This window comes from Schistocerca americana, chromosome 2 (assembly GCF_021461395.2).
Source record: "Schistocerca americana isolate TAMUIC-IGC-003095 chromosome 2, iqSchAmer2.1, whole genome shotgun sequence".
In the NCBI taxonomy this organism is placed as follows: domain Eukaryota; kingdom Metazoa; phylum Arthropoda; class Insecta; order Orthoptera; family Acrididae; genus Schistocerca; species Schistocerca americana.
This window is the reverse complement of record NC_060120.1, coordinates 401,461,917-401,486,015: the sequence shown is the minus strand read 5'-3', so window position 1 is coordinate 401,486,015 and position 24,099 is coordinate 401,461,917. Positions and strand designations below refer to the sequence as shown.

Sequence of the window (24,099 nt, the reverse complement as noted above, 5' to 3'; positions counted from 1 at the left end):
GAAAGGGACGTAATGGTGCTGATGAATGTACTATTCTATAAGTAAACAAAGATTTTGGCCACTGTAAAATCCTCCCATAGTAGTGTCTGCTCTCAATGAAATGGAGACCTGTCTTATGGCCTCTTTTCCTACCTGTCACCCAGGCATCAGCTTCCTCTCCAGTTGCCGGCCGGTGTGGCCCAGCGGTTCTAGGCGCTTCATTGTGGGACCGCGCCACCGCTACGCTCGCAGGTTCGAATCCTGCCTCGGGCATGGATGTGTGTGATCTCCTTAGGTTAGTTAGGTTTAAGTAGTTTTAAGTCTAGGGGACTGATGACCTCAAAGGTTGTCCCATAGTGCTCACAGCCATTTTGAACCTCTCCAATTTGCAGACGCCAATTTAACTTGGCCTGTATGTTCATCACTGTCGTTATGATTATGCTAGTAACAGAAATTAAATAAAGGTACGACTATGAATCTGTATAGCGTGCTCTAGAAATGTTGCGACGAACTTCGAGGGGTCCCGGCGGAGGTTAGAGTCCTCCGTCGGGCGTGTGTGTGTGTGGGTTTGTCCTTAGGATACTTTAGGTTAAGTAGTGTGTAAGCTTAGGGACTGATGACCTTAGCAGTTAAGTCCCATAAATTTTCACACATATTTCAACACTTGAAATTCGAGGGGTCGCAGAGGATGTCTTGAGGAATAAATCGACAACAGAAACCTGTGTCCGGAAACGCCACCCAACGACGCGGCAGAGTGTCGATGTTACAGGTTCCGGAGCCTGCTGTTACGTCGTGCCTTCGGTAGAAAACGTGACTTTGTATACCGAGGGTGGAACGTCTTACAATGTCGTTTCTTATTCTGTGATCGTCACTGATAGCCAGGATCGCTAGTGTAGAAGATGGCGCTAGCTGTTGAGTGGACAGGCTGTATCCTCTACGAAAGTGATGCTCTGTTGCCTCGGTGGAAGACGGTTTGAGATACGCGTCTCCATCCACAGTTTATTTTTCTCCTGGAAATCACCAATTCTTTTCGGTATACGGGAGAAAAACGAATTGCAGATGGCACCCCGTGTCCAAAAGCATCGACCATCAAGGCAACAGAGTATCGCATCCATAGGAGACAAGACCTCTACGGGGGCAGGTAGTTCTGTCTTCTCCACTGGTGATCGTAGCAATCGTCTGCAGTCCCTGAATGAGAAGCATTGCGAGACGTTCCGTCTACGGTTCATCACCGTCAAATGTCACGTTTGCTGCCGAAGGAGTTGCCTAGCGGCGGGCGCCGTCGCCTGTGTCTTGGACGATCTATAGCGTGCTTGGATGACGTTTCTGGACACACGTTCGTACTCTCTATTTATTCGTCAAGACATTCCCTACAACGCCTCGAGGTTTGTCGCAACATCTCTGGGACACCCTGTATAAGTAAGAATAGTCACCATATTCAAACACATCTATTATAAATAGAAACCTCGCTTACATATACAAAAAGATCACTTAATCATGTAATGTATTAGCACTGAAATTAGTGAGGAACTGTGCTTAAACCTTAACTTCATACCTGTGTGTAGGCCATTCAACCGGCAGTCAGTGCTTAGTCAACCAAAGAAAATCACACACAATCTATCTATATCTATATCGGCATCGGTACTCAGCGAGGCTGCGGACGGTATATAGCGGAGGATACTTATCATACCACTAAATGATCCTGCCCCCTTCCCTTCGCCATTCGCGAATGGCACGTAGGACAAATGATTGTCGGTAAGCCCCTGTATTAGCTTTTATTTTGCGAATTTTTGTCGTTCTGGTCATTTCGCGAGATGTGTCTGGGAGGAAGTAGTATGTTTTCCGACTCTTCCCGAAAAGTATTCTCCCGAAATTTCAGTAGTAAACCACGATGCGCGGCGCCTGTCTTGTAGGTCTGCCATGCATTTCTTCAGCATATGTGTAACGCTCTCGCACGGACTATATAATCCCACGATCTTTTCTCTCTCTTCTATCAGTCCTACCTGGTAAAAGCCTAGATTGATGAACAATACTCAAGAATCGATCGAACGACCGCCTTGTATGCCACTTATTTAGTGAATGAATTACCTTTCCTAAAAATTCTTGCTGTGACTCTCAGTCTGCCATCTGTTTTTTCTGCTACTTATTTTATGTGGTCATTCCAGTAAGGTCACTCCGGATAGGTACTCCTAGATATTTTGTGGCAGTTACTGTTTCCAGCAATTTGTCCGCAATAGTGTAGTTATAGAGTAGTTGCTCTATTTTCCTATGTATGGCAACATGTTACATTTATTTACGTTCAGGGTCGACTGTCAGTCCCTGTATAGCTCTTCAATCCTCTGTAGGACGTTCTGCAAATCTTTGCTGCCTTCTGGCGTTGCTGCCTTCTTATAGACAACCCCATCAGCTGTGAGAAGCCTTAAAGAAGTTCCAACGCATTCTGCCAAATAACTTATATACGCTGTAAACAGTAACGGTCCCATCACGTTCTTTGGAGAACTCCCTTAACTCTGTCCCTTTCGTTCTGTTAAGAGCGACGTGTTGAGTTCTATTTGCGAGGAAGTCTTGAATCAGTCGCATATGTGGTTAGATAGTCGGTAAGTTCTTTTTTAAGTATACAGCAAGCAGAGCGGAATAGTGTCAAATACCCTCCTGCAGTCGAGAAACACGATATTAATCGGAGAACCGATGTATAGCGCTGTTGGTGTAATGGACAGAGGTGTACACATTACACTTTTAGCCTGACCATACTTGCCTGTTAGCTGGGCAGGCAAGTTGCCGCACTTTATCAGCATAGCGGACAGGCTGTTTTACTCCCATCCAAGCCAATCTGTGCCCAACCCTAGTACGTTTTTGCTATTTTGACATTGCGCTTTGACGCCCCATCACCCCTACCCGCAACTGGAGGGGGGTAGGTGGGGCTCAGCAGACGTGATTCTGGGGATTTCAGTGAGCCGGGATTTCAGTGACCAGTGTTCTCCTACAGCTCACTAATGTCGCCCCATCTTTCTGTGTTGCCGCATCAATGGATTCCGCAACAGTGGTGGCCTGAGCTGAGATGACAAAAGTAATAGGAAGACTGACATGCACAGATACAGATGGCTGTACTATCGGGTACACAGGGTATAAAAGGTTAGTGCATTGGCGGAGCTGTCATTTGCACACATGTGATTCATGTGAAAAGGCTTCCGACGCGATTATTGGCGTACGATGGGTATTAACAGACGCTGAACGCGGAGTGGCAGTTGGAGCTAGACGCATGGGTCATTCTTGCTTGCCTACCCGTCCTCTCCCTCTGCTACGCTAGTACCAGTTCATTCTGTACTCTTTCATTGTAGCTGAAGTTGACGAAAATACCCGAATATCATAAGGCTCAATGAAATATATACTCATATCGGGTCATTGTAGGCCAGAAAATGATGGATTTTATTTACCTTGTTTTTCTTTCTCGGCGTATTTCGAGCTTATTTATTTCGATGCGGACAGCTTCCCCTGCAACCTCACCCTCTTTCGATTATGCCTTCCTGAAGGCATACAAAGTTGAGCACTTAAGACCTGCTCCTCGGCAGTTGCAAGCACCTATGCATCACTTCTTGCACAGACATGAGAGCTATTTGAGACATTTTCTTGGGGCTGATTCACATAATCTTGTTCACGGTGACAGGCCAAGGGAGCATTTCCATCAAAATTTCTGCACGCGGTAGTATGTGAAATACGAATCGAAGGCAGCAGCTTCTTTGGTATGGGACAAATGAGCCACGTCCACCTTTGCAGTGGCTGCTGATTTGATGAACAGGTGAAAATAAATGCCGCATAATGTGTCGGTGAATGTGTCCCCTCAATACAGAGAGATCAGAAACTTCTCTCCAACCTCAGCTATAGCTTTCCGACTCACCCCTGGGAAGATAAACACAGTGGCCAAGTCACATTTCTTTTGAGAAACACTCCGTAATTTTATTTTTCCTTGCCAGAAAAGGGCTGAGGTGGTTTCACATCCGCTGAATTCATATAAGAAGAGCTCAGATCCGAGGAGAAACTCTACTTCTCTGAGAGCAAAAGAAGTGGTGGAGAAGTGAGTACAGCTTTAGTCACGCTCGCTGTTTTTTCTGCAAGTAAACATTTCAGACGGTTGAGCCCACGCTGTAGAGGGTAACGAAGTCCACTTCTGTCCAACCATGATGCCGTACCATTTAATTAGATGAGTGTTGACGGTTCTGATATCAGACTCGTAATTGCTTTTCATTATGTCTCTGAGGTCATTCAACGAGAATTGACAATTTTTTCAGCAATATATATATATATATATATATATATATATATATATATATATATATATATATATTGCTGAAAAATATATATATATATTGCTGAAAAAATTGTCAATTTCAATTTCCAGGAGTATATATATATATATATATATATATATATATATACTCCTGGAAATTGAAATAAGAACACCGTGAATTCATTGTCCCAGGAAGGGGAAACTTTATTGACACATTCCTGGGGTCAGATACATCACATGATCACACTGACAGAACCACAGGCACATAGACACAGGCAACAGAGCATGCACAATGTCGGCACTAGTACAGTGTATATCCACCTTTCGCAGCAATGCAGGCTGCTATTCTCCCATGGAGACGATCGTAGAGATGCTGGATGTAGTCCTGTGGAACGGCTTGCCATGCCATTTCCACCTGGCGCCTCAGTTGGACCAGCGTTCGTGCTGGACGTGCAGACCGCGTGAGACGACGCTTCATCCAGTCCCAAACATGCTCAATGGGGGACAGATCCGGAGATCTTGCTGGCCAGGGTAGTTGATGTACACCTTCTAGAGCACGTTGGGTGGCACGGGATACATGCGGACGTGCATTGTCCTGTTGGAACAGTAAGTTCCCTTGCCGGTCTAGGAATGGTAGAGCGATGGGTTCGATGACGGTTTGGATGTACCGTGCACTATTCAGTGTCCCCTCGACGATCACCAGTGGTGTACGGCCAGTGTAGGAGATCGCTCCCCACACCATGATGCCGGGTGTTGGCCCTGTGTGCCTCGGTCGTATGCAGTCCTGATTGTGGCGCTCACCTGCACGGCGCCAAACACGCATACGACCATCATTGGCACCAAGGCAGAAGCGACTCTCATCGCTGAAGACGACACGTCTCCATTCGTCCCTCCATTCACGCCTGTCGCGACACCACTGGAGGCGGGCTGCACGATGTTGGGGCGTGAGCGGAAGACGGCCTAACAGTGTGCGGGACCGTAGCCCAGCTTCATGGAGACGATTGCGAATGGTCCTCGCCGATACCCCAGGAGCAACAATGTCCCTAATTTGCTGGGAAGTGGCGATGCGGTCCCCTACGGCACTGCGTAGGATCCTACGGTCTTGGCGTGCATCCGTGCGTCGCTGCGGTCCGGTCCCAGGTCGACGGGCACGTGCACCTTCCGCCGACCACTGGCGACAACATCGATGTACTGTGGAGACCTCACGCCCCACGTGTTGAGCAATTCGGCGGTACGTCCACCCGGCCTCCCGCATGCCCACTATACGCCCTCGCTCAAAGTCCGTCAACTGCACATACGGTTCACGTCCACGCTGTCGCGGCATGCTACCAGTGTTAAAGACTGCGATGGAGCTCCGTATGCCACGGCAAACTGGCTGACACTGACGGCGGCGGCGCACAAATGCTGCGCAGCTAGCGCCATTCGACGGCCAACACCGCGGTTCCTGGTGTGTCCGCTGTGCCGTGCGTGTGATCATTGCTTGTACAGCCCTCTCGCAGTGTTCGGAGCAAGTATGGTGGGTCTGACACACCGGTGTCAATGTGTTCCTTTTTCCATTTCCAGGAGTGTATATATATATATATATATATATATATGTTCCATGCAATCCCTAATATGTGTCCGCTCTGAACGTCTCTTTTCAGTTTAACAGTTGATGCCATGCTGTACAACGTTTTATGACATGTGGAGTGGTACCTGGCATCAGCAGCGACGATTTGCCACTTCAAGAATCGTCTCTTTTGCACGGAATGATTGCACTTGGTGCACATTGTTCCTTCGTGACTGAGGCAGTTTCGTTTAGTGCTTGATAAATTCCTCAGTGATATTATCTTCATAGAACAAACAAATATTTCGATGGTCCGTGAATCCTCTTCATAACCTAGAAGACGATGGTTCAGGAACTGTTTGCCTCCACGACGAACAGTGCCCTTAACATTACTTTCAAATAGTATATCACTTCCTCTACGCATAGTGCACAGTAACTTCATCTAACATTTGTAAAACTAATAATTCTCCTGAAGCCCACGCTTCACACTCACTTCATATAGTGAAAGCATAAGGTTTTTTTTTTTTTCTCTCACCGCTATCACGTGACTTTTCTTAAGTGCTCTTTGACGTATATGACAAAACCTGACGGAATTCACATTTTACAAAACTCGATGAGACACTGACAGAGCAAGAACCGAATGCGACTAAAACCTTCACAGGACAAGGGAATGGACAACAGACTGTTAATAACGAACCAACTGTTGCGATGAATAGGGTGATATTATAATGACACAAAGTAGCGAGGACTTACTTAATTTTGGCCACATTTTTGTTGGTCCACATGCAATTCATGTACACATACAATCCAATCTTTGAACGCAATGCCCACAATACGTTATTAGAAGTGTTGATGCTAACTTCTTTAAAAATTAAATTTCTGACATACTGATTATCTGCGATATCCAGAGAGCTACTGGGCCTGAAGACTTCATTTTGTGTTCAAATGAAATCCAATAAAATAAAATTCCTTCTAACTTCCATTATCATACTTTCTTTGTACGATGAGCCGTGATACCCATATTCAGCCCGAAAATAGAGCAAAACTCAAAATTTAAATTTTTGATAAGAAATGGCCAATATTTGCAGTTACATGTATCAGAAACTACTGGATATATAAACTTACGGTTGGACTTAAACTATTGCATATTTAATGTACTGTACATATGGGAATAGCTGTTAATGTCGGAGAACGGCGTGGTTTATAAATTATAAGGCAAGAACTAAACGAAGTCCAAGAAATTCGTAGCTTGTGCTTAGTTCTCGGAAAGACAAAGTTTTTCGAAGCTGCAAACTGGAATTCACACTACCGTAACCGACCCTAATAACATAACAAGAGTCGGCCGGGGTGGCCGAGCGGTTCTAGGCGCTACAGTCTGGAACCGCGCGACTGCTACAGTCGCAGGTTCGAATCCTGCCTCGGGCATGGATGTGTGTGATGTCCTTAGGTTAGTTAGGTTTAAGTAGCTCTACGCTCTAGGGGACTGATGACCTCAGAAGATAAGTCCCATAGTGCTCAGAGCCATTTGAACAATTTTGAACATAACAAGAAATCAGAACAACATCACGCTTTGCAATCTGAGCCTCTTTTGTGTTCATTTGACTGGCCTACACTCAGAAGGGCGTTAGCTGAGGGAATTGCCGATTTGATTCGCTGGTCTTGTCCCACCCGAGTTCATTGTCCAACTCTGACCTTGTTGTTGGCGAGAAACTGAATTAAAATCTTACTCCCTTTTCATTCAACTATCGGAAACCCTAAAACCAGGTACGACCTAAGAACGAGATACCGCGTATGTAATCCGGTATAAGGTAGTTGGCATTTGGCAGCTGTCGGGCTCGTCTGCTCCGGCCAAAGAGAGCTGGGCCATTGTTGGTCCACAGAACGCGTAACTTCCGCTACGCTAAGCACCGTACCTTACAATGTACAATCACAGTAGTCCGGAGAACAACGCAGGGGAAACACTATACCGATCTTTATCGTTCATGAATTCCAGAGTTTTTCTAAGATTCTTGTAGCAGTAAGTGCTTGATTAGCTACGAGTTAGGTATCGGTAAAATCACAGATTTTTAAGGAAAATCACGTTTTACAAAACTTATATTCATCAAATGCAATGGGATATGGAACTCTGGAAGATCAACTGCAGTGAGAAGTATTTTGGTAATTAAAGAAAGATGTTATTTCAGTGTGTCAAGATTTTTCGAGATATAACGCGATACGTCTCCAAGCTATTTTCCGGACAAAGCGATATAACCCGTTTCGGAGGAGAAATCTTAACTCTGACCACAGGGAAATTTAAAAACAGATTTTCAGTTAGCTAAGAAGCACTATGGAGATCCGTACCACACTGAATTTCGGATTTTGTGTGTCGGTCTTCTTTGCATTTTTCTATTTTAGTGCCGGCCAGGGTGGCCGTGCGGTTCTAGGCGCTACAGTCTGGAACCACGAGACCGCTAGTGTCGGAGGTTCGAATCCTGCCTCGGGCATGGATGTTTGTGATGTTCTTAGGTTAGTTAGGTTTAAATAGTTCTAAGTTCTAGGGGACTGATGACCTCAGAAGTTAAATTTCATAGTGCTCAGAGCCATTTGGACCATTTTCTATTTTAGTCATCAGTCTTCTGACTGGCCCGCCCAGAATTCCTCTCCTGTGCCGACCTTGTCATCTGAGAGTACCATTTGTAATCTATATCCTTAATTATTTAATGCTTTTATTCAAATCTCTGTCTTCTTTTATAGTTTTAACCGTTCGCAGCTCCCTCTAGTACCATGGAAGTTATTCCCCGATGTTTTAACAGATGTTCTACCATGCTACCCCTTCTCACTGTCAGTATCTTCCTTATATTCCTTTTCTCATCGATTCTGAGGAGAATCACCCAGTGTTCAACATTCTTCTTTAGCACCGTATGGAAAATGCTATGTTTCCCTTCTGTTCCGGTTTTCCTATAGTCCATGTTTCAATACCATGCACTACTCGGATATATAGACTTTAAAGCGAATTCGTTCCTTTTAATGTGTTTCAGGGTGCTGATGACCTCCACGTTGAGCACCCATAAGCCCCAACAGACACACACGCGAATTTTTGTCTCCGCGCATATCGAAGCACTGTGGTCGGTGGTCGCCTGCAGACAATAGCTGTCGCGGCACCGCTGCAACTTCGTACGTTAAACATCCGGTTCCACGTAATTTAAGCGAGAGCAGAGTGCGCGCTTACCTGTAAGTAGCCGCGCAGGCAGTGCGTGCCGTTGACGAGGACGCCGACCTTGAAGCGGCGGAAGCGCAGTCGCAGCACGAGGTCCTTGCGCGCCGTGCGCAGCCGGTAGAAGCAGGTGACGGCGCGGCCCGGCTCCGCCTCCGGGCTCGTCACCTCCTCGTACGGCGACACCGTCTGGTTGCACGCTGCAACAGAAAGCACGCCTCGTCAGCCCTGTCGAGAAAAACACTGGTGATCGGACGAAATTTGTAAGATCTACACTGCTAACCGTTAAAACTGCAGCACCACGAAAGATAACTAAATTTTATTTGTAGTAGTATGCAGTATAGGAACACATTATTAAATTTGTAGGCAATTTTAGAGTACACCAGCTGTGAAATTCGGTACACACAGCTGGAACCAATGGTGCCAAAAATGGCTCCCGGCTGGGCGTTAATTCTAAATTGGAGCTGTTGCTAAAGTACTGATACATCGATGTTTTTCCTTAGAATATCGATATGTCTCTGCATATCGATATATCGGTACCAAGACGGTAATATAGAGTACTTATATTTTTGTCTTACATTTTTTCACAATTTTCGAAAAATATTTGAAATTTCCCTTTTGAAATTGTAGTAGGACATTGTTTTACTTTCACTGTGTGAGGAATTCTGTAAAGACATTGCTTTTCCCGAAAGGCGACAGTATTTTTTTTTCTTTTGTGCATTACCTTGTCATAGTACGTATGTATCATTTATTTCAACTATTCTTTATTTGTTAATACGTCACATTGTTTATTCATCCATTTTGCTACTGTTTTGTATTTTATATTGTACGAATATGAATGCTCTGGTTTTATATGCTTTGTAAATCTTTGCTTAGGCTAGGAGAAGTACTGTGTCAGAGAGAGAAAGCGATTGGCTATCGATAGAGAGCGTGCGAGTTGTTGGGGTATCGTGGCCGGTTCGCAGGTGGAGAAACGTTGCAAAGTTCGGCGTAAAAGTCGGTGATACGCGGAGGAACAATTAATTACAGTGCGTCCGCTGTGTTAACAGCAGATCGGGTGTTATTAATAAGTGAAGAGTAAAACCTGAAAAGTATATGGAGTGTTTGCGGTGACGATTCTACTTACTGTGTGAACTTGTGACAATTAGCCGTGAACCAGACATCATTGTCGTGTGGAGACACTAACTGTTAGAATTGCGTGAAAGTGGAACAAACCAAAATGATAAGTAAAAGAACACAGCTGTGATTTGACCAAGAAACATTTAATATTTCATCCAAACTGTCTTAAAGACGACGACGTAAATTGGACTGATGTTTAGATGACTGTTGTAATTATAAACACATGTGACTCATTTCTGTGACAACACGGTGAAACCACTGTGCGAAGTATTGGCATTAGCCAGCTATATATCGTAAATACTAAAGACATTGCATAATTCCGACCTTCACACACCGCGTGATTAATAAACTTTTAACAATAAAACGTCGAGCGCGTAACGACAACGCACACACTGGAACTATTATTATAGTGCCAGTGCTGCCAGCTGATTCGACTACAACGGAGACGTGGACCACCTCCGTAACTGGAATATTAATGAAACAGGAGGAACCATCATTACCTTCACGTCACGAACCAGGATTAACTTCACACATCGCCCGCGCGGGCCACCGCTGATGTCATCGAACTGCCTGCAGCAACAGTTAAGACATTAAAGGAAAATTATTACGATCTCTCTCATTTCAAAATTAAAGACAATTTCACTTAAATTATCTACTTTAAAAATACTGTCACAATACCAAGGTTCAATTTTGTTTAGTTCCAATAAATATTCTTTCCAGTATTTCGTCTTGTCGACAGTGTTGAAAACCCGCCAAATTAAAGTTCAATTCCTGCAGAAAGTGTCATCACTTCTGTCTCTATGCTGTTCATTTTTGGAACACAACCTACGACCAGCTTAGAGACAGAAGTGATGACACATTTTGCAGGACCTGACCATCATTTTGCAGGACAATGCTGAAGCACGTACAGTGCAAGCTGTTACTGACTTGTTTGACTGATGGGACTGCTAAGTACTATAACACCTACTGCACTTCCCTGACTTAAGCCCTCGTAAGTTCAACTCGATTTCTAAACTGAGGAAACACTTCACGGCATTCGCTTCAGGACTGCTACAAATTCGTCGGGCAATAGACGGCGCCGCTCGGACTGTCAACACAAATGGCACTGCTAAGACTTCCACATTGCTGGCAATGGGTTATCCACAATGCTGGTAACTACTTTGCAGGTCAGTAAAACTTTGAAACACGTTCCTATTTTTTACCAGCTGTAAAAAAATAGTTGTCACTATCTTAAATCACAGCAATAATTTGTGCAAGGCTGAATCTTCTGAATGGACAGTTATTAAGTACTCTGCGGTTTACCGAAAGAATTTCCCTTGAGCTGTGGCATTAACGGCACACTAGTTATTTAACGAACTGTTTAACAATAAAAAATAAACCTCTCCCGGTAGTTTTAAGCAAAAATGCTTTTTCTATTTTAGGCTATAAGCTATCATGTTAAGTGCAATTTAGATGATATCTTCTTTGTGGTCCAAATGCTAATGCATGACATCAGCTGTGTAAACTACAAGCTGCCTCCTGTGAAACGTAATAGTAACAACAGATTTGTATTACGAAAGTATACTCTCATCTAAAAGTTAATCTGCCTTGCCTTTGGCACATATGGATTACTGAGCGAATTAGAATAAGGAAACTGAATGATAATGAAGGTTTGATCAACAGTACACCGCATACAGCAGTGGTCGGAATTTGTTGATATTTGTTTACGAGGAGGTTACAGTGGAGACGACGGTGATTTTACTAATTGTAATGAGATATTGTTATTACATATAATAAGACGTTTTCCACAGTAGTTGATTAGTGTGTCAAAAGTACTATATGTTACCTGATATTCCGTTTAAAATAACTTGTGCTTTAGTAACTGTTTGTTGATTGGCAGTTGACTTTAATCGTGCAGAGGTTAAATGTGAGTGTTGTTTACCAGTTAAGTAATCGCAACGTGTTGGTAACACTACCTTCAGGTTTCTGCCATTTGTGTATTTGAAAATAAATGTGTAACTAAAATGCAGCCTTTACATAAATTAGTCCATCCCACCACGGCATTTCTCCCTAGTACGTTTTTGGTATTTTGTTTTGATGCCCAACCCCCCCCTCCCGCCGCAAAGGGGACGGGGATAGGTGGTACAGCATTGCCTCCGGTAAGAAACAGTAGAAATAAACAATGGAGGAGAGTTATCTGTGCTATCAGAATTACAAATATTATTATCTGTGTTTTTTTGAAAAAGGATGATGAGTGGTTTTTGTTTCATTATCTTGTCGATTTTGCGATCCTCACTGACGGACGTTAAATTTTCACGGTCTGTAACTGATATAATTATTTGCAGTAGGAATATAATTTCGTTGAATACATATGAGATTAATGATTGTAGTGCGTATTTTTGTGAGCAGCTAGTACCTATTCTGTATATGATTCAGTACGTAATAATTAAATGTTGCCCTGGCCATTTCTGCGTAGGCTCATTGTTGTAGCGACGCCATTAATGACAAAAATTATATAAGTTCTTCCAACAGTCATATAATACTGAAAGTATAAAAAGAATAATTTTAATAATCTGAAAACGGCGTCCTGCAGTATTTTTCAGTTCATATTATGCCAGAGGTATAGTTCTTATTAATAGCAATATCAATAAATGCTTACGCTGCCATTGCATCCTGGAACATCTAGCCCCTCAGAAAAAATAATTAAGAATTGTTTAAATGTATTATCGTGTAGTAGTTAAAAAGGATTTCAATCCATCGTGAGTAGGACGGATATCTTCACGTTGGGATATGTATGCTGTTGTTGGTGATAACACCCTGTGCAAAATCAGAAAAGATTCATTATTTCTATTTTTCAAAACTATTTCATATAATAAGAATAACGGCGCGGTTGTCGTTTCATGACTTATGCAATCAATCATTTATAATCATTTAAAATTAAGCGATATTGTGGCTCAGTAAACGTGATTCTGGGGATTTCAGTGAGACGAGATTTCAATGAGCAGTGTTCTGCCTGAGCTCACTACCGCCGCCTTTCTGCGCTGCCCCATCAACGGATTCCGCAACAGTGGTCGCCAGGTGACGCTCTACACTGAGATGAAAAATATCATAGGGAGACTGATATGCAAACATACAGGTGGCCGTAGTATCGGGCACACAGGGTGTAAAACGGCAGCGCGTTGGTGGAACTGTCGTTTGTGCACACGTGATCCATGTGAAAAGGTTTCCCAGATGATTATGGACGTACGACTGAAATAAACAGACTTTGAACGCGGAGTGGTAGTTGGAGCTATACGCATGGGACATTCCGTTTCTAAAATCTTTAGCAAATGTAATATTCTGAGACCCACTGCGTCAAGGGTGTGCCGCACATACCGAATTTCAGACATTATCTCTCACCAAGGACAACGTAGTGACCTACGGCCCTCTCTTAACGTCGGAGATCCGATGCATTTTCGTTGAGTTGTCAATGCTAAGAGACAAGTAACACGACGCGAAGTAACCGTGGAAATCGGTTGGGACGTACGACGAGCGTATCCATTAGGACAGTGTGGCGAAATTTGTCATTATGGGTTTATGGCAGCAGACGACCGAAGCGAGTGCCTTTGTCAACGGCACGACATCGTCTGCAGCGCCTCTCCTAGAGACTATAGCTGTTGGTTCCTAGACGACTGGAGAATCGTACCCTGGTCAGACGTGTCCTGACTTCAGTTGATAAGAGCTGATGGTAGCGTTAGAGTTGTGGCGCCGACCACACGAAGCCATTGTTCCAAGCTGTCAACAAGGCACTTTGCAAGCTGGTGGTGGCTCCACAGTAGTGTGGGCAACATTTGCATTGAATTTACTGAGTCCTTTGTTCCAACTGAACGGATCAATGACTGAAAATTGTTATGTTCGTCTCCTTGGAAAGCATTTGGAGCCATTCACAGACTTCATGTTCCCAGGCAGTGATGGAATTGTCACTGGGCCACAACTGCTAGTGATTCGTTTGAAGAAAATTCTGGACGAGTCGAGCAAATGTGTTGATCTCCCCCATCGCCCAACATGAATCACATCGAACATTTATGGGACAGAATTGATAGGTCACTTCAGGCACAAAATCCTGCACTGGCAACACTTTCGAAAGTATGAATGCCGATTGGGATAGCGTGGCCCAGTATGTCTGCAGGGGACTTCCAACGATTTGTTGAGTCCATCCCACGTCGATATGCTGCACTACGCCGAGAAAAAGGAGGTCCTACGTGATATTAGGAGGAATCTCACGACTTTTGTCGCCTCAGTGATTGTGCGCCATACGTCTTCACACTGTCCCTGTGTAACTTTTTTTCCTTCAAGCAAGACCACTGTACTACTAAAGATCCGTGATGTGACTGAAATATCTCTCCACTTGGGCACTATCCACGTGAGCTACTGAGATCCTTACATATGTTTATATGGACATTTTGGACCCATGGATTCCATGAGAGCATCAATGTCGTGGAACGATAAATGACAGTCTCGACAGGCCGCAGTGCTGTAGCTGCAGAATTCCAATACACGATGTGCTGCAACTTCACTTCACCGCCAGTCGCTGTGGCTATTGTGACTTCTCTACCTTGACAACACACTACGAAGTACCATTGATACATCTGTCCACCCACATATGTGTTACTTCCAACAAACTAGTTATAAATGTCTATGTCCAAAACACTGATATATTCAGTAATACAAACAGTAAAGCTTCAGGTCATCGCTGTAGTAAAAGCCCCAGCCTGTGCCAATGTTCCATTCATGAAATGGGTGTATACGACTATCTTATTAATGGTATGCACACTGGTTCACGGCAGCAACTTATCACTGGGTTGCAGATTTAATATCGGACTCATCGTCGGAGAGTGTGTTGATTTCTTTGGTGAACAGGTCGATGCTCCTCAGTAGGTGAACTGTGATGGAACTACTCAGCACAAAGAAACTGAAACTGACAATCTGCAGAACACAGCTTTTATCCTGGTTTCGGCAGTGATATAAAACTGTGCATTACTTGTTCCAAATGGCTGCTGACGTGCAACATTGTTGCTGTTATGCATCTGGCCACCTCTGTTGTACGTCACTTGAATTGCTATCGGTTTCGCTCCGCCTGGAGAGTAGGCTGCCCCATGTACAGGGAAGGCTAGCTTGCAGTGGAGATGCGATTACCCTACTTTCAGTCACATCACACTGGCAGATATTTGTCCTTGCTATATGATGCGCCAGAGTACCGTCTCACAGCATTCCAACACGTTTTCTGAATGAGAAATTTGTTGCTTAATCTTTGCTTATGTACAGATTGCAGAAATTCGTTTGGCTGAAATGCTGATCATATACTTACACCAAGCACGTAGTACACTTCGTACCAGTTTGATGTTTGTTTTGTGGTGTTTCAGTGTTAACAGTGAGAAGTGCAGACGGAATCATCGAAGTCGAAACTACTAATTTATTGTGTCAAATGTGATCATCAGTTCGGATAACGAAGAACGGCAATCCACACAATCACGACCACTGCACAGGAATTCATGATCGAAAGAGGTTTATGCAGCGAGAAAAAAAAAGAGTGAGTGAAAGAGACAGAGAGATAGAGAGAGAGGGGGGGAGGGGGTGAAGGAGGGAGGAACCCCCAAGAGATGTGGAAGAGACGGGAGGCAATCTCTTTTCTCTTGAAGTGTAGTCGGACCGACTGAGAAGACACCTTCATAGTTGTCAACCCTTGCGTGTGAAAACAAGTAAAACTGTGTCACAAGCAAGGTATGGTCAATTTGCTGGCTTAAGTTTAAATTTCATTGGCTTCTGTTGGTTGTTATACTTCCGACAGAACTATGTGGTGACTGTTGATGACGCAGGGATGGGTGGAGAAAGACAACACTGTGTCGCTCGAACGACTCTTCATATTACCAGTCAGTCTAGCACCGTTTCCGTACTGGAGAAAATCCAAGGAGGAACAACGTGTTTCGTCTTGTGTTCCTTTATTATGCGCTAGAGCACCACGGAGGTACTCATTAAACTCAAGCTGCATTTGTTACAAGTGAGGCGCTGTACATAAGCGACAGATTTATTGTTATATTCGGAGAGCGCACACTCTAAGAAAGCACAAGAAACATATTTCTTGCTCCCACACACATCGCACTTAAAGAGACATGACTGGAGAACAAGAGCCCTTCGACCTCTAATTGAAACTTCCGACAATCGATCATCCCATTTACCAATTAAAATGGAACAGTAAAGGACAAATGTAATGGAAATCGAAATGCACTCTGTAAAGTGACTTGCAGAGACAGTTTACAGATGTGTACGTAGTGCCTCGCATACCGTAGTGCCTCGTATACTACGTATCTACTATTACCGATATCATTTAATATAACATCATGGAAGAGTCAAACCCAAGCGTCAATATGCCAGACAACGGAAATGCAGAGGACATCTGTTGCGTCGGTGAGAGACACTTCCTTGAACCACATTTTCTTCACTTTTGTGCTGCTGCTCCTATGACCCTGAACACAGTTTTCGATCGTCGTATATTATAGGCTGCCTGAGAAGATCTGAAGCAACAACTTAAAATAAAGAAAGGGAATAATGCCTTACCTCGCCCAAAATTGTCAAACAATGGCGTCGTTTAGTCTGTGGAGGTGCGCAGAGTATTTTACGATGTCCAATACATGAAATTTCACTCAGACAGAATTGTTTTCACCTTGCGGAACGTCTAGTGAACGATATACAGCGCTAAATGTATTGTGACACCAGTGACAGTCAAAGGGAGCTTGTTACAACCTCTTCTTTTCCGTGCTCCGTTACCTTGCTCTATGGCAAATCGTACACAGCTGCGTATGAAACGATTTACGAAAATTTAATGCTTCTTCAATTGTGAAGATTTCAACTGGACCTCTGCCTCATTAGTGTGTGTCACATAATACCCTTGTATCATCGTTCAGAAAAGAGGAGGTGGATTTGTTGGACGAGCCACCTCAAATCCTTTCAGTGCCTTCAGGATAATCTAAATTCTAGAGCATCAGTTCCGTATTATAAAATTTGGATGAAAACTGTACAATAAAAATTTAACATCAAGAAAAATGTATCAGACACTGTCGGGAAGCTTTCCACTAAAATTAGACGGTATAGCAGAAGAAGCAAGAGACGCATGGAGAACGACACAGACCCAAAAATTGCTTTTAGAAATAGCGATTACTATTCCAATGAAATTACTCTTTAGCTTCTATGATACACCGTATTCGTAGCTATGTGTAAATAAACAAGATGCACGTTGCAAATACCATACAGGTTCCTTCAACAATTATTACTCGACAAAGCGAACTATAAGCCTCTGCCGTAGCTGGAACTAACTTGGTTGCGTAAATAGTTACAGCCGCTCTGCGATTCAGAATAGAGCGCATTGCTACATCGCAGTGCAAGCACGGACATTGGTTGCAACAAATGTCTTCACAGGCCATGGGGAACGATCGATGTTAATGTAATTTAATTTTTGATATAGTAGCAATACTATGAACAACTTTGACATGTACATTGAAATGCCAAAGAAACTGGTAAATGCATGCGTATTCAAATACAGAGATATGTAAATAGAATACGGCGCTCCGGTCGGCAACGCCTGTATAAAACAAGTGTCTGGCACAGTTTTTAGATCGGTTACTGCTGCTACAACGGCAGTTTATCGATATTTAAGTGAGTTTGAACGTGGTGTTATAGTCGGCGCACGATCGATGGGCCACAGCATCTCCGAGGTAGCAATGATGGGAATTTTCCCGTACGACCATTTCACGAGTGTACCGTGAATTTCAGGAATACAGTAAAACATCAAAATTCCGACATCGCTACGGCCGGAAAAAGATTCTCAAAGAACGGGACCAACGACAACTGAAGAGAATCGTTCAACGTGACAGAAGTGCAACCCTTCCGCGAATTGCTGCAGATTTCAGTCCTGGGCCATCAACAAGTGTCAGAGTGGGAACCATTCAACGAAACATCATCGATATGGGCTTTCAGAGCCGAGGGCCCACTCGTGTACCCTTGCTGACGACACAAAGCTTTACGCCTTGCCTGTGTCCGTCAACACCGACATTGGACATTGGACATGTCGGCAGGGGACTGCACAAGCTGGTGGAGGCTCTGTAATGGTGTGGGGCGTGTAGAGTTGGAGTGATACGTCTAGATACGACTCTGACAGATGACACGTACGTAAGAATCCTGCCTGATCATCTGCATCGATTCATGTCCATCGTGCATTCCGACGAGCTTGGGCAATTGCACCAGGATAATGCTACACCCCTCATGTCCAGAACCTCTACAGAGTGGCTCCAGGAACTCTTTTCTGAGTTTTAACACTTCCGCTTTCCCCCACACATGAACATTATCGAGCATATCTGGCATGCCTTGCAACGTGCTGTTCAGAAGAGGTCTCCACCCCCTCGTACTCTTACGGATTTGTGGACAGACCTGCAGTACTAATGTTGTCGATTCCCTCCAGCACTACTTAAGACATTAGTCGAGTCCATGCCACGTTATGTTGCCCCACTTCTACGTGTTCGAGGGGGCCCTACACGATATTAGGTAAGTGTACTAGTTTCTTTGGCTCCTCAGTGTACATTAATAATTAGGTTGAAAGAAATGGAAAGGAAATGGGATGGGGAAGACGTACAAAGGATAAAATGAGTTCCATCCGCACAGAACGTGCAAAGACGTGAGTTGAAAATTTGTGTCGGACCAGGACTCGAAGCCGGATCCTCCGCTTCTCTAGAAAGATTGCGTGAACCGCCTCGGCCATCCGTACACACTTTCCGTCAGACTTAGATTCCCAACTTCCAACTCGCCTCATCGCTACGACTCCCGCCCGTTTATCTCCAACTCATAGATTTCTGATTCCTGTGCGAGTTCGGTAATTGGTTGTGCATTCGCACTGGAACTCTTTCATCAGACATGCGTTGCAACCCTAGAATTATAGTTACGAGAGGATGTCTGTTTTAACGGACATGCCCGTTCTAGACAGATCCAGCATCAGGGTTCGAGTCGTGGTCCGGCATAAATTTTCATCTCTCGCAGTTACATTGCCACAATACCCTGCGCGGTTGGAAGTCATTATTTCCTTCCTGTCCCTTTACCATCGCGTTTCCTTTCCATTCCTGTCACCCCAGTTATTCATGGAATTAAATCTACTGTCGATGAGGAGAAAAGTTAAAGACATTGCTGACGGGACGCGTACAAGAAAAATGTTAACCTAACTGACTCCGTCGCGTGCAAAATCATGGCAGGAACAAGAAGAGGGCGATCAGAGTGGACTTTCAGTAGTCCTGACCAAAAAGTATAAGCAATTCCATTGACGAGTAGCGTAAGTGTGCTACTCAGAAGAAATTTTCCAGAAACTGCGAATAATACCAACTACATCTACATCCTATTCCGCAAGTCACTTAATGGTGTGTGGCGGAGGGTACTTTCGAAACCACTATCTGATCCCACCAATCCTCTTCCTCTCGCCAATAGCGCGTGGGAAGAATGATTGTCGGTAAGCCTCCTTATTGGCTCTAACTTATCGGATTTTCTCCTTGTGGTCTTTATACGGGTTGTATGGGAGGGGGGAAGTAATATGTTGTTCCACTTCTGCTGAAAAGTGCTGTCCTGAAATTTCAATAGTAAATCTCTCCGTGATCCACAACGCCTCTCTTGTAACGTCTGCCAGTGGAGTTTGTTTAGCATCTCCGTAACGCTCTCTCGCCAGCTAAACCATTCCGTGACAAAACGCGCCGCTCTTCGTTGGATCTTCTCCGTCTTCTCTATCAGTCCTAGCTGATAGAGATCGCAGATAGATGAACAATACGCAAGAATCGGGCGAACAAGAGCCTTATAACTATTTCAAACAGTTAACGCAGTACAGGGAATCAGCGATCGTAAAGCGGTTACAGCATCGGTGATTTCAGCCGTAAATAGAAATATTAAAAAAGGTAGAAAGAGTTTCCTGTTTAGAAAAAGTGACAAAAAGCAGATTTCAGAGAACTTGACGGCTCAACACAAAAGTTTTATCTCAAGTACAGATAGTGTTGAGGATCAGTGGACATAGTTCAAAACCATCGTACAATATGCGTTAGATGAGTATGTGTCAAGCATGATCGTAAGAGATGGAAAAGAGCCACCGTGGTACAACAACCGAATTAGAAGACTGCTACGGAAGCAAAGGGAACTTCACAGCAAACATAAACATAGCCAAATCCTTGCAGACAAACAAAAATTACACGAAGCGAAATGTAATGTGAGGAGGGCTATGCGACAGGCGTTCAACGAATTTGAAACTAACGTTCTATGAACTGACTTGGCAGAAAAACGTAAGAAATTTTGGTCTTATGTCATAGCGGTAGGTGGGTCGAAACAAAATGTCCAGACACACTGTGACCAAAATGGTACTGAAACAGAGGATGACAGACTAAAGGCCGAAATACTAAACGTCTTTTTCCAAAGCTGTTTCACAGGGGAAGACTGCTCTGTAGTTCCTTCTCTAGATTGTCACACAGATGACAATGTGGTAGATATCGAAATAGATGACAGAGGGATAGAAAAACAATCAAAATCGTTCAAAAGAGGAATGGCCGTTGGACCTGACGGGATACCAGTTTCGATTTTACAAAAAAAAAAAAAAAAAATATGGTTCAAATGGCTCTGAGCACTATGGGACTTAACGGCTATGGTCATCAGTCCCCTAGAACTTAGATCTACTTAAACCTAACTAACCTAAGGACAGCACACAACACCCAGCCATCACGAGGCAGAGAAAATCCCTGACCCCGCCGGGAATCGAACCCGGTCGATTTTACACAGAATACGCGAAGGAACTTGCGCCCCCCCCCCCTTTCTTGCAGCGGTGTACCGTAGGTCTCTAGAAGAGCGTAGCGTTCCAAAATATTGGAAAAGGGCACAGGTCATCCCCGTTTTCAAGAAGAGACGTCGAACAGATGTGCAGAACTATAGACCTGTATCTCTAACGTCGATCAGTTGTAGAATTTTTGAACACGTATTATGTTCGAGTATAATGTCCTCTCTGGAGACTAGAAATCTACTCTGTAGGAATCAACATGGGTTTCGAAAAAGACGATCGTGTGAACGCAGCTCTCGCTATTCGTCCGCGAGACTCAGAGGGCCAGAGACACGAGTTCCCAGGTAGATGTCGTGTTTCTTGACTTCCGCAAGGCGTTTAATACAGTTCCCCACAGTCGCTTAATGAACAAAGTAAGAGCATATGGACCATCAGACCAATTGTGTGATTGGATTGAAGAGATCCTAGATAACAGAACGCAGCATGTCATTCTCAATGGAGAGAAGTCTTCCGAATTAAGAGCGATTTCAGATGTGCCGCAGGGGAGTTCGTAGGACCGTTGCTATTCACAATATATGTAGACGATCTTGTGGATGACATCGGAAGTTCACTGAGGCTTTTTGCGGATGATGCTGTAGTATATAGAGAGGTTGTAACAATGGAAAATTGTACTGAAATGCAGGAGGATCTGCAACGAACTGACGCATGGTGCAGGGAATGGCAATTGAATCACGATGTAGACAAGTATAATGTGCTGCGAATACACAGAAAGAAAGAACTTTCATCATTTAGCTACAATATTGCAGGTCAGCAACTGGAAGTAGTTAATTCCATGAATTATCTGGGAGTTGGCATTAGGAGTGATTTAAAAAGAAATGACCATTTAAAATTAATTGTCGGTAAAGCAGATGCCAGACTGAGATTCATTAGAAGAATCCTAAGAAAATGCAGTCCGAAAACAAAGGAAGTAGGTTCAGTACACTTGTTCGCCCACTGCTTGAATACTGCTCAGCGGTGTGGGATCTGTACCAGATAGGGTTAATAGAAGAGATAGAGAAGATCAAAGGGAGAGCAGCGCGCTTCGTTACAGGATCATTTAGTAATCGCGAAAGCGCTACGGAGATGATAGATAAACTCCAGTGGAAGACTGGGCAAGAGAGACGCTCAGTAGCCCGGTACGGGCTTTTGTTGAAGTTTCGAGAATATACGTTCACCGAGGAGTCAAGCAGTATATTGCTCCCTCCTACGTATATCTCGCGAAGAGACCATGAGGATGAATTCAGAGAGATTAGAGCCCACACAGAGGCATACCGACAATCTTTCTTTCCACCAACAGTATGAGACTGGAATAGAACGGAGAACCGATAGAGGTACTCAAGGTACCCTCCACCCCACACCGTCAGGTGGCTTGCGGAGTATGGATGTAGATGTGGATGTATAAGCCAGTCCATTCGTGGATAAGTTAGATTTCCTTCAATTATTCCGAGGAATCTGAGTCTGGTGTCTGCTTTTATGTAGTCATTCCACATAAAACAGGTGGTCGCACTGGATAGTTACCCCTAGATATTTTACGGCAGACTCTGTCTCCAGCTGTTTGTCATCAGTAGTGTAACTGTACAATAGTGGATTTCTTTTTCTATGTGCGCGCAATACGTTACATTTATTTACTGCGAACATTTCTACAACTTTTGTCGCACATAACCGATCTACAAACACCAACTACTATAATCTGAGAAAAAATGTTTCTGTGGTGTTTGGTACTAAAAGATGTCAGTAGAAACAAGGCATCGAGTGCGAACGAGACGACATAGTTTCAAACAAGAAAACCTGCACTGAATGTTGACGAAAAATATGAAGCATTAAAATTAAAGCAACTAGTGAATTCACACACTTTACAGTGGGGACTACTGTTATCACAGTGATAATGTGCGGACGCACTGACAAATCAAAGTGTCTGCCAGTGCAGGGTACTATTTCATGTAGAATCACTGCTATCTCCTTCCCTCCCTTTTTCAACGGCGTAAAACTACAATGCTTTCGTTAGGGATTCATTCCACTTTGATTTTCGAGGGAAGCAATTCTTTTGATACTTTGAAATGTGTTTGCCTAAAACGTGCTTGCCGTATTATGGGGCGACTGGGTTCAATACGTCTTTCAGATATGCATATGAAGAATAAAATTGTGCATGACCTGATATTTATACATTCGACGGCACTATTTTGACTGCGAAGACGAATGCTCGACTCATGGTAACAGTCTCTACGCCTTTTGTGTGGGTTGCGCCAGCCAGAGATATATAAAACTGTTGGCGAGCCTTCTGTTACGATCACAGATTGTTTCCGCCGTGTTTGTCTGAAATATGTGGGAATTGTTAGAATGAAAGATCCGTTGGAAAGTACACTATCTTGTCATCTTTTACAGCACAACATTTTAGTCTCATCATAATTAACAGTGAAATAAGGATACATATCTGTAAAACAAACTTGATTAACTATTGTCAGTATTTATTCCCGTAAGGGACTCACTGGTCGAAAATTAAGCACAAAGTAGGACATGTCGCTCTCGTCCGCTTCTTAAGCGAAATTGCAGTTTCATGAGCTCCGTTTTGCGGAAACTTCAGGTTGTTGTTATCTCATGCATATTTGTCTAGGCACGGGTGCAGCCTGCCACAACGTAATCTAAAGCTCGTTTCTTGACAAGATGCACAACCAGAACCGTGATCTGAGTACACTGGCCTGGTGGCCTAACAAAGGCCACAAATTGCACTGGATGCACGGGCTACAAATTAAAATGCAAAGCTTCTCATAGAACTTCTTGCAGTCGTTTTTCTTTAACTTCTGCTATAAGACTGTCTTGTTGAAGTGACATTACATTGGTTTTTGAGAATTTACATGCATGCTTTGTGCTGATCGCAATTATAGGTGATTGTAGTGGAAGGTACAGCGGGTATCCGAGGTGGGATGGTGAAAGCGGACGTATGATGTTGGTTTACAAGCGATGCTTCAAAAGCTTTCAGACTGGCATATTTGTGGAAAGCAGCGTTCAAATATTCTTATAATCACCTTGTTTCTCTCTACTCATTACTCGCCCGTATAATAGATAACAACATTCTCATTTTACAATTTTTCAGTACTTTCATGTATAAACTCCAGGTGTAAATTATTCTCCCCAAGTAC

At 43.7% G+C, this 24,099-nt stretch overlaps 1 protein-coding gene across 1 annotated transcript in view; it reads right to left on the bottom strand.

The window, feature by feature from the left end:
• LOC124594051 overlaps positions 1-9,195 on the bottom strand; it is a 120,962-nt gene extending 111,767 nt beyond the window's left edge. The window contains exon 1 of the mRNA XM_047132401.1: positions 9,019-9,195. The gene's annotated coding sequence lies outside the window, so the exon portion shown is untranslated. The remainder of the gene's footprint in view (positions 1-9,018) is intronic.
• Positions 9,196-24,099: the final 14,904 nt, after the last annotated feature.